General features: G+C 35.2%; 1 pseudogene across 1 annotated transcript; it reads left to right on the top strand.

Annotated features, from left to right (window-relative positions):
• The first annotated feature begins 383 nt into the window (after positions 1–383).
• On the top strand, positions 384–16,817 carry LOC147871294 (protein argonaute-2-like; annotated as a pseudogene). The gene is made up of 14 exons (XR_015532492.1): positions 384–402; positions 1,971–2,095; positions 2,497–2,689; positions 4,930–5,046; positions 5,742–5,866; positions 7,447–7,631; positions 8,064–8,223; positions 9,861–9,951; positions 11,123–11,320; positions 12,521–12,700; positions 12,794–12,803; positions 13,455–13,642; positions 15,577–15,669; positions 15,780–16,817. The product of XR_015532492.1 is annotated as a protein argonaute-2-like (transcript).
• Positions 16,818–17,216: the final 399 nt, after the last annotated feature.

The following is a 17,216-nucleotide window of genomic DNA, read 5'->3' as shown; positions in this document are numbered from 1 at the left end:
AAGAGCAGGGAGGGAGTTATTTTCACCCATTAGACCCACAAAGTAGTTTTTAACATTATATTAAAAGAAGTGTTTAAATTGGTCTGTCACTATTACTGATTGAAACTATTAAGTATGGGAAGAAGGGCAAGACCCCAAGTGGACTAAGTAATGGGGAGTAAGCCACGTGAGCAAAGCCTTCAGATTCACATCTGCAGATAGCCCAATTTTTTGTACAGCTCTCTCTAAATAGAAGGCTTATAAAATTCAGAACAGTGGTCCCGTGCACTAATTTCTATATTGTAAAAAAGCCTACTGCGTACAGACAGACATTAGAAATATTTTAATCAAGAAGGCAGTGATCAGGAGAGCCAATTTGGCAGTTTGAAATTCCAACTAATTTTTGCCAATCTTCTGTAGGCTGTGAGTATATTTGGGATATAGTTCTCTATATTCGAGGACCACAATATTCCTCTGTTGGAAAATCCTGCTTATTTATACAATTTGTACAGTTTGCAGCTACTCACAGGCTTTCTACTTCAAGAAACCATCTAACGTTGGCTACCTTGGTTTTCGTGGTTAGTTATGTATCTTATATCAGTCATGAAGACTTCCAAATGTTGAATGTAGTGATGGCGTTCAGAGTTTCTTAAATTCCTTGCTCCATTTTGTGGTTTTGAATTTATATCAGTATCCAGAATGGCGATAATAAATGATGAAACATTGGAACAGCACATGGAGGATGAGATGAATAGGTAGAATTTTCATTACGTTTCCACATGTAACTATAATCTATTTGATTCGAATAAATTCTGAATTTAATTACCTAATTCCGCCCTGTTATCGGCATCTCAGTATGCCAAATGACAAGATTTGTTACATGTTTGCCATGTCATTAACAATTAGAGTAGAGTAGAGTTTATTTACATTCCATAGATCCTTCTTAGGACTCAACCAAAGGATGTAGAACATGTCATTTCATACAATATACATATACTTCAGAACTTTCAACACAAGTACAAGAACGTATTTCACATATCAATGTACATAAATTTCAGATTCTGCAATACAAGTATGAAAAATAATTTTACAAATTAATATACATAAACCTCAGAATTTTAAATATAAATACAAAAGTTGCTTTACATTTATATTTATATTATGGATATAAAGCTTAAACATTTTCACTGTGAATGAGTAGATGCTTTTTCAGATTACTCTGATCAGCGAATGATTTGTTACATACATCACAGGAATATAGCCTTTCACCACTGTGCGTACGCTGGTGAGTCTTCAGGTTATGCTGATCGATGAATGACTTGTTACACACATCACAGGAATATGAACGGTCCCCATTGTGTATGCGCTTATGCTGCTTCAGTGTACTTTGACGAGCGAATGATTTGTGACACAAATCGCAGGAATATGGACGCTGGCCATCATGTAATAAGCATTCTTCTTTCGCAGGACTCTAGCAAACAAATCGGATCTTCAAAGTCTAGAAAATTTTATTCCATTGTGTGCTGAACATGCATTCGCGTTCACTGGGCGTTGACTGTGACGTCACAACATGGCGGATATGTTTCGTCAAATTCTTTGAAATTTAGAATTAATATAGGTATATGTGCTTGCGTTTCAGATTTTCATGTATTTATATTTATTTATTCATTGACAATGTTTAGGTGTTTGAGAATGTACTACATACCGAAATCCTGTATCATTTCAGAGGGAGAATCTGTTAATTTTTTTTTTATCGGGTGTTCGTAGCATGCCTCACAATGCCACAAGGAAGACCTCAGGCCCTCGTGCGATTACCTTGCTTTCAGAGGAGGTGTACGGTTATAGATTCAGTGTGAGTGACTTGTATGTCTCAAAGATGAGTTTGAGATGAGGGGATGTGCTGAGTGGCTACTTTCATGTGAACTGTATCTGTAGTGTGTGTGGACTGGTGTCACACGAAGACATGGCAGACCAATTTGTCTGAATATCAGTGTTTCAGAAGATCAGTTGTGTGCGTGATGGGGAAGCAGCTTATTTGGAGTTGGAGATGTGAAGAAGCAGACAGAACGAGGCACCTGGAGCGTTTGTGACTTGGATAAGGAAGTGCAGTATTCAGGTATGTTAGAGAGTAGAGTTTATTTACAATCCATAGATCCTTCTTAGGACTAAACCAAAGGATGTAGAACATGTCATTTCACAAAATATTCATGAACCTCAGTACTTTTGACACAATTGGAAGGACGTTTCACATATCAATGTACATAACCTTCAGATTCTGCAATACAAGTCTGGAAAATAAGTTTACAAATTAGTTAGTCAATGCTTTTTGATGGTAATAATCTCTTGTTTACTCTTAAAATAATGTGAAACCTATAAATACACTCTGTGAGCAAACTGCAATTTCTTAATATTAAGGCAGATAGTACATGTAGTTACCATTGGGCTTTAGTCAGTTGTTACAGAACAAGGACTGCATTAGTACAAAGCATTTGATAAAACATTAAAGGTTTCTTGTAGAAACCCCTGTATGGAACATCATTAGCGTGTACTTTTCTGCTCTGCTGGCTGGTTGGGGTGGAGACTGTAGGAAAGGAAGGTGGACCCACCAAGTCGGAGGAATCTCCTACCGGTGAACCCCGGAAGGTCGGAATCCATGATGGCGGCATTCTATGGGCAACATTACGACCGTCTGCTCCTCAAACAAGTACAGGTATGCAAAAGTAATTCTGTAAACTGTCTTTAAAAGGTCGATTTTATGGGTGCCAGACTCGGTATCTCATTTCTATTGAAAGACATAGATTATGGGGTATGTGGGATCAAATAAATAATTCTGTGACATAATAGTGGATGTAAGTGTCCTGTTATTACCTTCAGGTTTTCCAGGCAAACTTTGTGTACATTTTTCATAACTTTTCCTGTCCCACTGTCTTGCAATCTGAATTTTTGCTTTGTACATGACTTGAACACACATTTAGTTATCGTGTTCATAAAATGAAACTCACGCACCAGACGTCAAAATTGGGTGATTAGTACTTCTGCTGAATATTTGGGAGGTTCTTGGTCCAAGGCCTAGCTATTGTGGTTTGAGATTTTAGTAATTCTCTTCAACTTCTGCTGGGATAATGTTTTAAAACAAGGCCATGACTGGTTACTTCCACATCCTTCACAATTCAAAATTCTTTATCTTCTCATTCAGCACTATATTCTCTATATAAACTGTGCAATTAAGAAAGTGTTGTTTAATGAGCAGCACAAAACACATTCATTGTGCCAGTATTTTCTTACCTACGTTGGACTGTTTCAATGTTGGACACCATTTCATAAATTTATTGAACAAATACTACAAGTGACAGTACAATGAAACGACATACAGGTGAAAAAGGTAACCTTCTAATTTGCATCAAGGTAGAGGTTTATGATGTGAGAGCCATTCACCACATGGCAAACCTAAAAGAATTATTTAAGTTCTTGCATCACTTTGTCCAAGGTGTCACAACTTCCACTGAATTTGGATATGTGTATTTAATTCATGAAGAATGTGTTGGCCGAGGAGGTTAGTAAACTGCATCCTTTGCATAACCCCATTAGTGTCAGGTCAGGGGTTCTCGGAGGCCACGTGCAAGGCAGGTTTTCATAAAGGTAGCCACCGACTTCCAAACGCCAGAGTTGCAGTACGCAATCCTGCCGGAACTAGGAATCCTTTTGTGGAAAATCTTCTGACAGTTGTGGCATTAACCACTGTTGCAATATGATGAGATACGTGATGCCTGTAATTGTGCTTTATGCAAAAAAAGATCTGACCATAAACCATTGTTCTGGATAAATAGCGTGTGGCTTTTTGGTACCCCAGATCTGGACATTATGTGTGCTCACACATCTAATCAGCAGGAAAGTTGTGGAGAACCTGTGGGGTGTACTCCCCCTGAGGGTACCCTTGGGCTCCCTCACCAAGCTTCAGTCCATGGTCTAACCCAAACCTAATCTTGTCCTTGAAATTTAATTTGTAGGCATCTGTCTGGCATGTTTTTCAGCAAAGATCATGGTTCCGTGTATCTCTTATTGTATGAACTTTTTATGTTCTGCCATATATGTTGAGAAGGAGCTGATCATAATTTGTCATGGAGTGAATTATGATTAGAGGCCATTTCATATTCATACATGTCAAGTTCTCGTAATGAATATTACGAACGATATGAATGTTTGGACTCAACCCAGCATAATGTATTAAGTTACTTTGTTGTTATAGTAACATCAGAAGAAAGTATGTTCTGTGGATGGAAGTGAATTAGTGAGCTCTCTAAAAATTAAGTATTGCATTTCTGTGGTGTAATCTGTAACTGTATCACTTTTGCAGATTAAGAGGATAAATATGTGAGTGTGTGAAAAGAATAGTGATAGCAAATGGAAGGATCAATTACTATTCCTAGATATGATTAAGGGGATAATGTTAAGCAGTGTGTGGTGTAAAGTACACTTTTGTAACCTTTGTGTCTTGCAAAGAGTATTACTTTTCAATTTTGGTGTTGCTTTAACACAAAAATGAGAATGTGAATTATGTGATGAAGTACAATATTAGTATTTTAACAACTTTATATTTTAAGATGGCTGTCTTCTGGGTTGTTTGACTGTGTAGTCTGGATGATGGAAGAAGCAAGGACCTCTGAAATGTCAGTAAACTTCTACCAGACTACATGGTGCAACAACCCAGAAGACAGCCATTTTCAGACTCACCGCTGTGAAAACCTCAAATGCTACTTAACTTTGTTGGTTTCACACACATATCGAATGAAGTGTAATATGTGGTTGTTGTGTTTTATGTACAAAAGTATTGTGGGTTGCTTCGATTGAGTACATACTTAAGTAATGTATGTATCTTTGACATCCTCAAAATTTTGCATAATTTGTTGTTGTTCAAGCTACATATTTGAGTGTGTTTTGGTTTTATTTCAGTTGAGGTCAGTGAGATTCAATGAAGACCCATGTGTCAGAGAATTTGGTCTCTCTGTTGGAGGAAAGTTTGAAGAAGTAAGTGCTCGGATCCTGGATGCTCCGAAGTTGGAATATGAAGTGAGTACATTAATTGAAACTTCATATAGTGGGTGTCCTTGTAAACATTGTTCATTTTTCAAGGACATATTATATTCAAGCATTTTATTTTTGGGCGGGTTTATTACACAAATATGTTTAATGTAACTTGTAGTCTTTCATCACATACAACAATAATAATTCAGTTATTATCACAGATGTATGTTTTTGAACAACATGTTTCAGTATAATAGACCATCTTGAGGCTTCCATTTTACAAAATATAAAATATGTGAAACAGAAGGTCACTGTGTAATTTTGATTATTATTGTAGAATAGTTTGCTATCAGTAGGTTATAATAAAATTTTAAAAATATACAGGCTAAAAATATTTTGTTGGATCCTGCATTACAAATTTTCATTTTTAAATACGTAGATGAGATACGTTACATATTTAAAAACATACATTGATAGTGTTTAAAATGAAAATCATTGCCAAGTGGTTAACAATCCTATTTTTTATTTGGGAGGCCCCATGTTAAAATCTTGGCCTGGAGACTGCCTATCCTGACTGGGTTTTTTGTAGTTTTCCTCAGTCCCTCCAGGCAGATACAGGGATAGTACCTTAGATTAGGCCTTGACTATGTCATTTCACATCTTTCCAGTTCAGTTTTGTAAAGTTGTGTTTTTTAACATAGAGTACATAAAATGGACTTAAATAGAATTGTTATTTTCAGAATCAGAGATCTCCTACAATACCAAGGAGTGGTGTGTGGAGAGCATCAAATTTTGTTATCAGCGGTAATTTGAAATCTTGGATAATTCTCAACTTAGACAGTTATGTAAAAGAAGATGCACTCGGGTGAGTATTAACCAAATGTGATGGCAATTTTATTGCTTTGATTTTAGCAGAGAATTATGAAATATAATGTGATACATAAGATTGAGGTGAGAAAGCTTTGTTGTAAGACTGCAAGTACTTCTGAAATATCAGTAGATGAGTATGATGATAATAGTTTGTAGACAAATCAATACTTTTCATCTAATGATTTTTTTTAAATTTTGTCTTAATACAGTACTTGAAGAGCCGTCTGACTCACCGTCAACTTATAATTCACATATTTTTATTTTATTACAGAACTTACATGTATTAGGTAGAAGCCTGTTTAATAAGAAGTTTTTGGAAGAATTTATGAAGCCTGATTTCCTTCAAAATTCTTGTTCTGTATCACGATTTTAGCATTACTGTAAATTAAAAATTGGGAGAGTAGCCCATTGCAAACAATGGGACATGAAAATAAAGTTGTATCTCGTTCCAGAGAAAGTCACCACCCCTTGCTCTAAATAGGTTGAAAAAAATTAGAATGAAATCATATAGTTCTCAGCTTGCAGACTGCTGATATGTATTATATATCACACATTCATTTTTGGTATTATTAATCCTGGAGTCTCGGGTTCGATTCCCGGCGGTGCCCGAATTTATAACTTGTGTTGGGCAAGGCCGTGGTCTAGGCAACACGGAGTCTTCCTCCGTGGCATCCCAACAATTACTCCATTCACACACAGAAGAAGGCAATGGCAAACCACTTCTGGATCATCTGCCAAGAACGTATATGAACAGGTCCCAGTCCGAGAAAAGGATGGAAGGATCCTGTTCATATGGACCTGTCGTCAGACAGAACACTAAATAAATAAATAAATATAAATAAATTATTGTATCACCCTGCATGATGATAAAATAGTTACCATGTAATATTTATGTACTTTTTAAGCGAGTGGATAATAACAATGTCAAATCAACTAATTTTATAAGGAAAATAATTGAGTAAAATGTTTATCTGTTTTCTAATTGGAACTCCTCACAGCACAAAGCATCATTAAATAAATAACAAATGAGTAAAACATCCCCATGCTCATCTCCATTAGTTAATCAACTGATAGCCATCAAAACAAATATATATATATATATATATATATATTGCGAAACTTACCTGGTATCGTTGAACATTAAAGAAACATGCCTTAATGGAAGTAATACTTTTTAATAATTAAATGGCACACAATATTTGAAGTGCCTGCATATGAGGTGTTTGTGTCACCCCAGCTTCAGACGTTGTTGCACCACGGCAGTGTTACTGATAGTAGGAAATTAAAAAGTAGGTGGGGTGTCCTTTAATGGCATGCACTTCATTTTAGTTTCATGAAAATCTTTCCAGAGAGGGAAGTAGACTAAAATAGCACAGATGATGTTAAATCAGATGACTTGAAATACACTGTTCCAAGAATAGAATGATTAATAATTATCATTAAAGAGTGACTATTCAGTTGGAAAAGTAGTTATTGTCTTCTGTTTATGTAATACTACCACTGAGTCTATAGTCATTTATCCTATTCTTTCCATTTCATTAATGGTTTTTGTATATTTCAAATTAAAATTTGCAGGCGTTTTGGAGAATTAATGCAGAAAACAGGGAAGAATTTTGGGATGAATATTGCACGTCCATTGCAATCACGAAGTTTGCGGTTTCTAGCAAGGGACACATCTGAATTGCAGGCATTCTTCACTTCAATGAAACAGAGAGTTGATCTGATTGTTGTTGTGATTCCAAATGTGAAAAACAGTTATGGTAAGAGGTCTATTGTATGAATAAAGCACTCTTCCACCCTTGTTTAAATAAGAGGTTCTTTGATTAACTTTTGTCTGTTCAAATGTTTTGGTCTGTATGGTGAGGCTAGCAGGAACTGAATTAATAATTATACGCTTTAGTGTTCCGTGTATGTATATAATTTTGGCTGGTACACATTTTGAATATTTTAATTTTGCCTGATATAACCTCAAAGTTTGGAATTGTTGACATATGAACATAAAGATTACTGTCGTACAGGATGTTGTGCTGTATAGTCTGGTAGAACTTTACTGACATTGCAGAAATCTTGCCATGTAAATAACTTTCACCTAGGAAGTTCTAATTAAGAAATGTGTTCTCTGTTTTATTATAATTTTTGTGGTCTTCTTGTTTTGTTGTATGAATTAACATTTGTTTTCAACTGTGTTGTAGCCAAGGTGAAGCAAATTGCAGAACTGAATGTTGGAGTCTTAACTCAATGTATAAAGTCAATAACAATGCAATGTATGAATGAAGCTACATGTTCCAAAATTCTTCTGAAAGTCAATTGAAAACTGAATGGAGTGAATCACACACTTTCATCTGTGTCAAGGTAAGTCTCATTTATGAAGTAACTTTTAGCATATTATTACATATTTACATAATATTTAACCTAAGGGATCCATAACTACAACCATAAGATTTAGTTCTATTTGTTGTACTTTCTCATAAACGTCCAGTTAATTTTCCTTTCTGACTGAAGTAAATATCTGAAACTGAACATTAACTACATTCTGAGTAATGTTTTGAAATTACACTGTATTTACCACAGGGAAAGATATTGTACTGTTTATTTCCAATTTCCAATTAAATACTTGAGTCAACTTTCCCTTTTTGATACTTTCGCAACTGCATAGATTATGTAGTGTCAAGTGGTGGGATGATTGTGGGTTGGAAAATGATTCGGAAGTGTTCTGTGGGCTATTTTTAACGTAAAATACAAAGTGAGCCACCTGCTCTGCTGCAAATGTGAGTAGAACTTTTTTAAGGAAACTTGGACATGAGCTCATGTATTTCTTCTCTGGAGAGATGTAGTAATGTTTTTGGGCATAAATAGTTGATTTTAGTTAAATTTTAAAATGATTTCTACCTTGTGAACAGAAGGCTTTTTAACATGAAATTTTGCACTGAGTACTTTGTCTTCTTTGTGCCACTCATTATTTGATCAATGCCGTCTCTGAGGTGTGTATCAGACCCTGGGCTGTTCATTTAATTTGTGCACAATACCTCTCATCACTTTGTTAGTCATTACTGCTTTCCAGTGCCACTTTATTGCCTTCGAGTACCCTCTTTCAGTGCCATAACTTCCCTTCAAGTACTTTATATAAGTGGAAAGTACCTGTTTATAGCCTCCACTTATTACATTCTGAAGTGCTGCTCTTATACGTGAAGATCGTCATCCAAATACATGTCATACCCTTGAAAGCTTTGGAAACAAATGAGAATCATGTAGTGCCACATTAAGTGTAATAATCTTCACTGTTAGAAGTGTGTGGCCGAACATTATTGTCTTAATACATGACGCAGGTCTCCTTCCACAGGTAGCACATTGAAGTTTTTAAATACAAGATTTTTATCATAGGCCTTCCAATTTGATAACCTTGATTCATTATTTATTCTGGATGAACAGTCTGATTTGAGGTGGTTGTGCTTTGTGCTGCCTTTACCACACAGTGTGCCATGAATTGCCATCCCTTTTACAAACACCTGTGTAAGTGGCAACAGCATTTAAATATCTGCAACATAATATTTATTTGGAGTCTTGTATTTTTAAACTCAGCGCATGAAGTAACAGAGCCTCCCCAGTAATGTGTGTTAACATGTGTCCATATAATAGCATTGAGATTACCTTTGAAGATATCCGTCTTCTGGGTTATTGCGCTGTGTAGTCTGGTCGATGTTAACCAACGTTTCAGAGGTCATACTGCCTCCGTCATCAGGGCGATCTGATGACGGAGGCAGTATGACCTCTGAAAAGTTGGTTAACATCGACCAGACTACACAGCGCAACAACCCAGAAGACGGAAATCTTCATACTCACCGCTGTGAGAACCTCAAGTCTTACAGAGATTACCTTTGTTTATGTAACAAAAATTAAGTGTGCTGTAGTGGCAGCTTACAGCTGGCTTTATGATTAAAACTAGTATTTTTTTTTTGATAACGAGTGATAGAGTGTTCCTTTGTTCTCAGGCCGCCATTCTTTGAATCTCCTGTAATGATAGTTGGAGCTGATGTGACTCATCCTTCACCTGATCAAAAAGATATACCCTCTGTTGTTGCTGTAAGTATGTGCATATACAGTCTGCATTCTTTTCTTGAATTGAATTCATCAGACTTATATGGGCATTGACCTTTTGATTGGTTATCAAAAATAAAGAGTTTTCCCTGTGAATAAAACTCTGGCTCATTTTTGTGGATAAAATTTTTAAGTTGTTAGGGAAGTCACTGCGAAAGAAATATAAGCAAGCGGACAAGCATAAAATTCCCTTTCCTTCTACACAGATTCTTATATGCAACTCTTAGTTCAGCAGAAATATGAGTATCTTCTTGGAAACAGAGTTAGTGAACCTCTTAAAGAACTAGGACAGAAATATATCGAATGCTGCTTCAATGTATTTTAAAATATTTGAATATAATATGCATTTATCTGTTTATCATTACACATTTTATCTTTTAACGCCATGTGTAGGCATTTAAATGGTTACTTGGCCACTTAATTTGCAGTAATGTTATTTTTCTATGTTAATGTTGATGTTTACTTGTGTGTATTCTCCAAACATAAAGTTACAAGATCAGAGATTATTTTGTCATGCTCCTTGATGGTGCAAACTTTAACTTGAAGGCTAGGTTATTTAAAAATGATCATAAATATTCCTTGATGTTGCACAGAATGTGTGCTGTCTTGTCTCGTGTGACACACTTGATACTCAAGTGTAGTGGATTAGAAATGAAACTGACGTTCAGCCATGCTGCGCATGTAGACTCATTGTGATGATAATGTACTGCATGCAACTTTATGGATGTTTCGTATGTGTACGCTATATGGGGAATGTGTTGTCAGTGTAAAATTGATAAATTACAAGAAGATTTAAAACCAAATACTGATAAATGGTTTTGCAGTATAGTGAATGAAGATAGGTTATCCAAAATGGAATTGAAATTGATACCAAAAGGTCACTATGATAGGCTTTCCTCCAAGTTCTTGATGGTCACTGCACTATTGCTCCATTCATAATTCCTGACGAGGTAGGCCAAACTAGCCAGGATGTAAACATAACCTTGGTTATGAGATGGAACTTCATTTCAGACCCAAACTCTTCTTTTTAATTTGATGATGCAAGAAGCAAGTGTGTAGTAGATGTTATACTTTGTTAGATCATCAGGGGTCATGCTGTGATATCTGTAGAAATTCTCTTATTTTAATCTAATCAACTTTTCTGTACCTTTTGCAGGTGTGTGCCAGTCATGATCCAAAAGCATTATTCAAATACAACATTCAGATTCAACTGCAGCCTCCGAAAGTTGAGATCATTCAAGACTTGGAAGCTATTATTAGGGACCAGCTGTTGTACTTCCGTGACGCCACACGTTATTTGCCAAACAGGATAATATTTTATAGAGATGGTGTCAGTGAGGGAGAGTTTGCAAAGGTATATTTCAGAGTTACAGGATTGAGGGGAATTAAATAATGAATTTATATGAGTCCTCAGGTTTGGTGACAATATACTGTGTTCACCTGATGTTGTGCTGATAATTTACAGCGCAAATGGTTTCTGTGATCTCTGATAAGTGACAACACGAGTGATAATGTTATCAGTCTTCTGATAGTTATGGCATAAAAAATACAGAACTTCATTAACTTATATCTTAATTGCGTCATGTTTGTGTTTTATTGATACAATATTTTATTTTCCGTCTATACACAAACTTAAAATAATGGTGTTTAAAATTACTTAAAATTATAACATTCTCAGTAGATACTGCATCTTGTTACATTTGACGACATGTTTCAATGTGTATTACATCATCATCAGGTCTATCAATTTTAATATATTTTAAAAACTGTTGTGCATCTTGCGTTGCGTATATTGGTTATTTTGATTTGTTTAATTTTATCTCTTCCTTTAAATTTGGAGGTTGTACTTGGATGTTTTATATCTGAAAAATTAATTTTCAAATCGTGATTTTGGATATTGACATAGGAACTATAATAATTTAAAAGTTAAAACGTAATATAACGCAATAAAATATAAATGAATCATAATAAAAAGTAGTAAAAGGTTAGCTAGTTTGTATGGCAGTAAGAGTAAGCAGAATGTAATGATTTCTGTTTCTGAAATAGCCTTATTGATAAATTATTCTGTTTTTGAGTTTTTGTATTATGTCTTGTTTTTTTCCGAGATATCACTGAATCAATCTTTTTATACATTTTTCTTTATGGTTATAATATACCCCTATTTTTAATGAGAATAAAGTTAGAAAACTTTGTCTTATAATTGGGTAAATATGGTATATTGTCTGATGTATAGTTGTTCCTATTGAGGGGTTGATGTGAGTTTGAGAGAACACGGGTTTAAATCTTTCCTCTTTATATTGTAACCAAACATACAATGTAGAATTAAATGAAATAAGTATTGTACGATTGGTGCGGTCTGTTTTTGATTGCCACCGTGAATTGAATCCCAGTCGTTGACCTTGAATCCAGCCATTTTACTGAGCTATCGTGACTTATTCTTAATATGGAGTTTGGTTGAACAACTTTTTTCTCTATAATACTGCTGTCTATGTTGTTTGGCCAAGAAGAAATTTTTACTGAAAAAGCTTATCTGTTTCACATTATTATTTTACAGGTTTTGAATAGTGAGCTGACTGCTGTGAGACGTGCCTGTTCTTCAGTGCAGCAAGGATACAAACCAATGGTGACATTTCTTGTTGTTCAGAAACGACATCATACTAGATTTTTTTCCCACACGTACGGAGGATGAAGATGGGAAGAACCGTAATGTACCCCCAGGTACTCTGGTTGGATGGTAATATATTTTAGTATTAGTTTCCATTACCAGTATAATTCAGTATAATTATTAATTACTTCAGTAACATCAAATTGAACATATTTTAAACAGCAGCCAACTGGTTTTGGCTATTCTTTAGTGATCATTAGGGACGTGTACTCTTTAAGAAGTTATTAACCTTTATTGCATAGAATTTAAATACTTTGTTCATAATCTTACCACTGGTTTAAATTACCATTTAAAGGCGTCAAAGTGCAGAATACCATAAAATAAATTGTATTATAATATTTTAAGCCAGAACCTCCAAATAAAAACTCAGTTATTAAGAATGATTTTATTTTCCTGTATATGAAGATATAAAGTAACTAAGTCTTTTTATATATCACATAAAATTGTGTTTTATTTGTTGCATACTCCTCTCCCTACGTTACATATATTAGCAGGAAGAAATTGCTAGATTGGGATTTTGGCTGTCAAACTCATTAACTTTACTGTATTCTTTTAAATATCCAGTGTACAATTCAATTAGACCAATTTTTAGTAAGGGATGCCTAAGCTTTCACATACGGCGGCCAGTATTCTGGCAACAAGTATTTAAAAGGTTAATGCCAAGCTCAAAGGAAAATTGCAGACATACGGTCATCCACAAAGACGGACTAACGATAATTGAAATAAATTATTAAAATTAATGTTTTTATAATATTCTCACTGGTATTGGAATAGATTGTCAATTACAGTCTATATAACTTTTGGTGTTAACGTGTTTTTGCAGGGTGTGAGTCGACCGACCAAGTATCATTTGTTGTGGAAAGATGATAATGATATGATGACTGATGATCTTGAACAGCTTACATATTACTTATGTCACATGTTCTCACGATGCACACGCAGTGTGTCCTATCCAGTTCCCACATACAATGCACATTTGGCTGCATCTCGTGCTCGTGTGTACCTCGATGGGTGAGTATAGAACTGCTGTTATGAAATTAAAAGAAATGAGCAGCTTGAAAAATCTATACATCCTTGGTATAGTTATTATCCACTTTGATTATCAAGGTTAGGTGGGAAAGTGAATGAAAATGGCACGTGATGCTTTATTAACAAATTATTGACATATAATATTTATCAGAAATGATTTCCAATAATTTTATTAACAGAGCTCTTATAGGCTCAGTGGTCTGATATTTTCATGTAGGTGGTGTGTATTTGTGGAAATGCCAAAATTAAAGTTTAACCAAATCAAAATGATTAAATGATATTGCATATGAGGGAAGTTAATAAGAGACCGTCATCCTTATGATGGAGGCACCAAACACCTCTGAAACATTAGTGAACTTCTAAAAGACTACGTGGTGTAGCAATCCAGATGACAGCCATCTTCATATTTGCTGCTGTGAGAACATCTAAATCTTACTACTAATAATTTATTTACATTCCATGGATCCGTAAGACAGTCAGATGACAATAGGATGTGGAAAAAGTCGTAATAATAATACAATACATGTTATACAAACACAAGTCATATAAATGTCACAAAAATACAAAGGATAAATTACGACTTACTTGTAAACATTATAAATTCATCGACAGAGTAAAAGGAGTTTGTAATTAAGTATCTTTTCAATGCTGATTTAAATTGCGCCTTTTTATTTACAAGACTTGAGAGATTTGATGATAGACTGTTGAAAATTTTGATCCCTGCATAATATGCACTCTTCTGAAAACATGAGAGACTGGCAATTGGTCTATGAAGCTGATTTTTATTCCCTGTGTTGACGTGGTGTATAGTTTGAAAGAGTTCTTGGTTATTTACAATAAAGTTCATTAATGAGAGCTAAGATCTCTAATCTCTTAAATAGACTTCTACATGAATTCCTAGGTCTTACACCAGCCAATAACCTAACAATTTTCTTTTGTAAAGTGAATATCTTTTTGATGTTTGATGAATTTCCCCCCAAAATTATTCCATATTTCATTAAAGAGTTAAAATAGGCAAAATATACTGATCTGAGTGTGTCAGAGTTGCTGACATGCAACAGAGATCTAACTTAGGCATCAGTTTATCAATATGATTAGTCCAATTTAGGTGATTATCAATTTGCAAACCCAAGAATTTTGTGTTTATTGACTCTTGTATATACTAAGAAACACAGTGACTGATCTGAGAGGAAATAACTATGCTAACGATGATGATGATGATGACAGTAAGAGTGAATCTGCTAGTTACAGTGATAGAAACAGTAAGAATATTTTATTAGGAAGAGTATATCCGTTAGAAACCCATGTATTGTATGTGCTGAGAAAAAATTAGTTATATTCTAGTAATGAAGGTGATTTTGTAATTAGTACTAAATATTCCATTGGAATTCCTGCACAGTCTTTAAATCATTTGGGTATAAGGATGTATTCAGGAGTTATGGTTTTATAAAATATTGCTTAAAATTACAGTCATGAGCAAACAAGTGTAATGGCTGAGCTCTCATTGTGTTATTTAGTATCGTCAATGATATTATGAACTTTAAGACTGTGGGTCTGTTTTCTATAGAACATTTGGCTTTTGATGTAAGTGACCAAAAACGGAATTATTTACTTTATTTTCATAATGCTTCTCTCAGTCTGAAGGACCTTGAGTTCACGATAGTCACACTGTTTACAGCAGTTAAGTAGTCAAGACTCCACGGCCCTGGTTATGTGACTCAGTGACGATACCCTTCAGAAGAATATTTAGAAAATGTGCCCTAAAAAATTAACCTAAACACCGATCTGCTTTCCTGTTACCATTAAACCTTGGAATTCCCCATTGTGCTATGTCCTCGGACTGGAATATTGGTGGCAGATCAGGCTATCTTTATTCTACAAAATATGAAAGTAATCATCTTGTTTTCTCTTTTCAGGAGAAAGTTAACGTTGACAAATCTTGCAAACGAACAGCGGAAGTACTTTGAAAGCGATTATAAAGGACTTTCCTATGTATTTTGTATAGAAAGGTAAGTAATATAAATTCTAGATCTAGATTTTAAAGTATGTAAGTTATTCCTGTAAGACAGACATTTGAAAACTAAGATTTTATTCTGGTCATTGATTTTCTTCACATAAGTTCCCAGGTTTTCTCCTTCCTCGAGACTGGTGGAGATATCGTGAAGTGTCCAAGACCTAGTTCATTTCCTACGACTGTTCTCGGGTGTTTATTATTGGCAGTAATTGAACAAATTGTGGAAACTCGGTGCATGTGAAGACATTATTTCTATAATTGGCACATAATGGAAATTTGCATCAGATTTAATATGAAGGTTCTCATTATGTTAAAGATAGTTCAGTTGTTTCAGTTACAATGGTTTAGCTACAGTTTATACGCTTTTGTGGTTATCATTTAATGAACTGAGAGGACTGTGTGAGGTGAACTGGAAAGGAATGGATGGAAGCCATTCATAGCTTATTTCCGGGTACCATTTGTCTGCATTGGACTAAGGAAAACCATCGCCGAGAATGTCGGATGTGCAAGATTAGTCAGAAGTACTTCGTGAATACTTCAGACACAGGACTGCTACAGTCATCAGTCTTTGTAATTAAAGTTGGGGGTAACTGCATAGGTTTGACGTCGCTTTATATGTTGTATGGCATTGAAGGAGAGGATGACTGTGACAAACCAATTTATGAAGATTTGGAGGAAATAGTCACTGCTGTTTTAAGACATTATCTTAACATTTGCCTGGAGAGACTGAGAGGACCTCAGGATAACCAGACTCTGGTCTAAGAATTGAACCAAAGATGAAGCTGGAATGCTAACTACGTACATAACACCAATGTTTAGAAACTGTCAAGTGCATTACTGTCCTACATGTCCTTATTGTGAAAATCAGTTTGAAATTGTATGTGTATTCAAATTCTTTTCAAGCTTTTTTAACCGCGATGTTTTGATTTTAGTTTCAGATCTGTATCACGTTTGAACATTAACTGTGTATTTCGAAGAAAGTGTTTCTCGTGTATTTTGTTATGTGCCAGATTGATAGAATTCCATTAATTCAGAATGTGAAAGGTGCATAGAATAAAATAAAGTCATAGTTACATGTGTTTGTGTAAAAAATGATTTAGAATGAACTCGTTATGCAAATAAAATAAACATAATATATTGTTATCAATTTCTTTAATCTTTTATACATAACTAACTAGATGGGTTATAAAACCCGAAGGTTCATCACCGAATTAACCAAAGCCCTCCACCAGACCCTGCCCTGGACCAACAAAATCCAGTCTCCTTCGACTCCTATCTCCCATAGATCCCGCCTGAGATTATCCTCCCATCTACGTCTAGGTCTCCCCAGAGGTCTCTTCCCCTCAGGCTTCCCAAATAGTGGTCCCAACCAACCAGATGGCTTCCGGAACCCGAAGGTTCATCACCGAATTAACCAAAGCCTTCAACCAGACCCTGTCCTGGGCCAACAAAATCCAGTCTCCTTCAACTCCTATCTCCCATAGATCCCGCCTGAGATTATCCTCCCATCTACGTCTAGGTCTCCCCAGCGGTCTCTTCCCT

Source organism: Zootermopsis nevadensis, unplaced genomic scaffold (assembly GCF_977971745.1).
Source record: "Zootermopsis nevadensis isolate Lab colony 2312 unplaced genomic scaffold, Znev_1.0 Znev_ptg000060l, whole genome shotgun sequence".
In the NCBI taxonomy this organism is placed as follows: domain Eukaryota; kingdom Metazoa; phylum Arthropoda; class Insecta; order Blattodea; family Termopsidae; genus Zootermopsis; species Zootermopsis nevadensis.
Note: the sequence above shows the minus strand (reverse complement) of the source record. Positions and strands in the feature narration are given on the sequence as shown.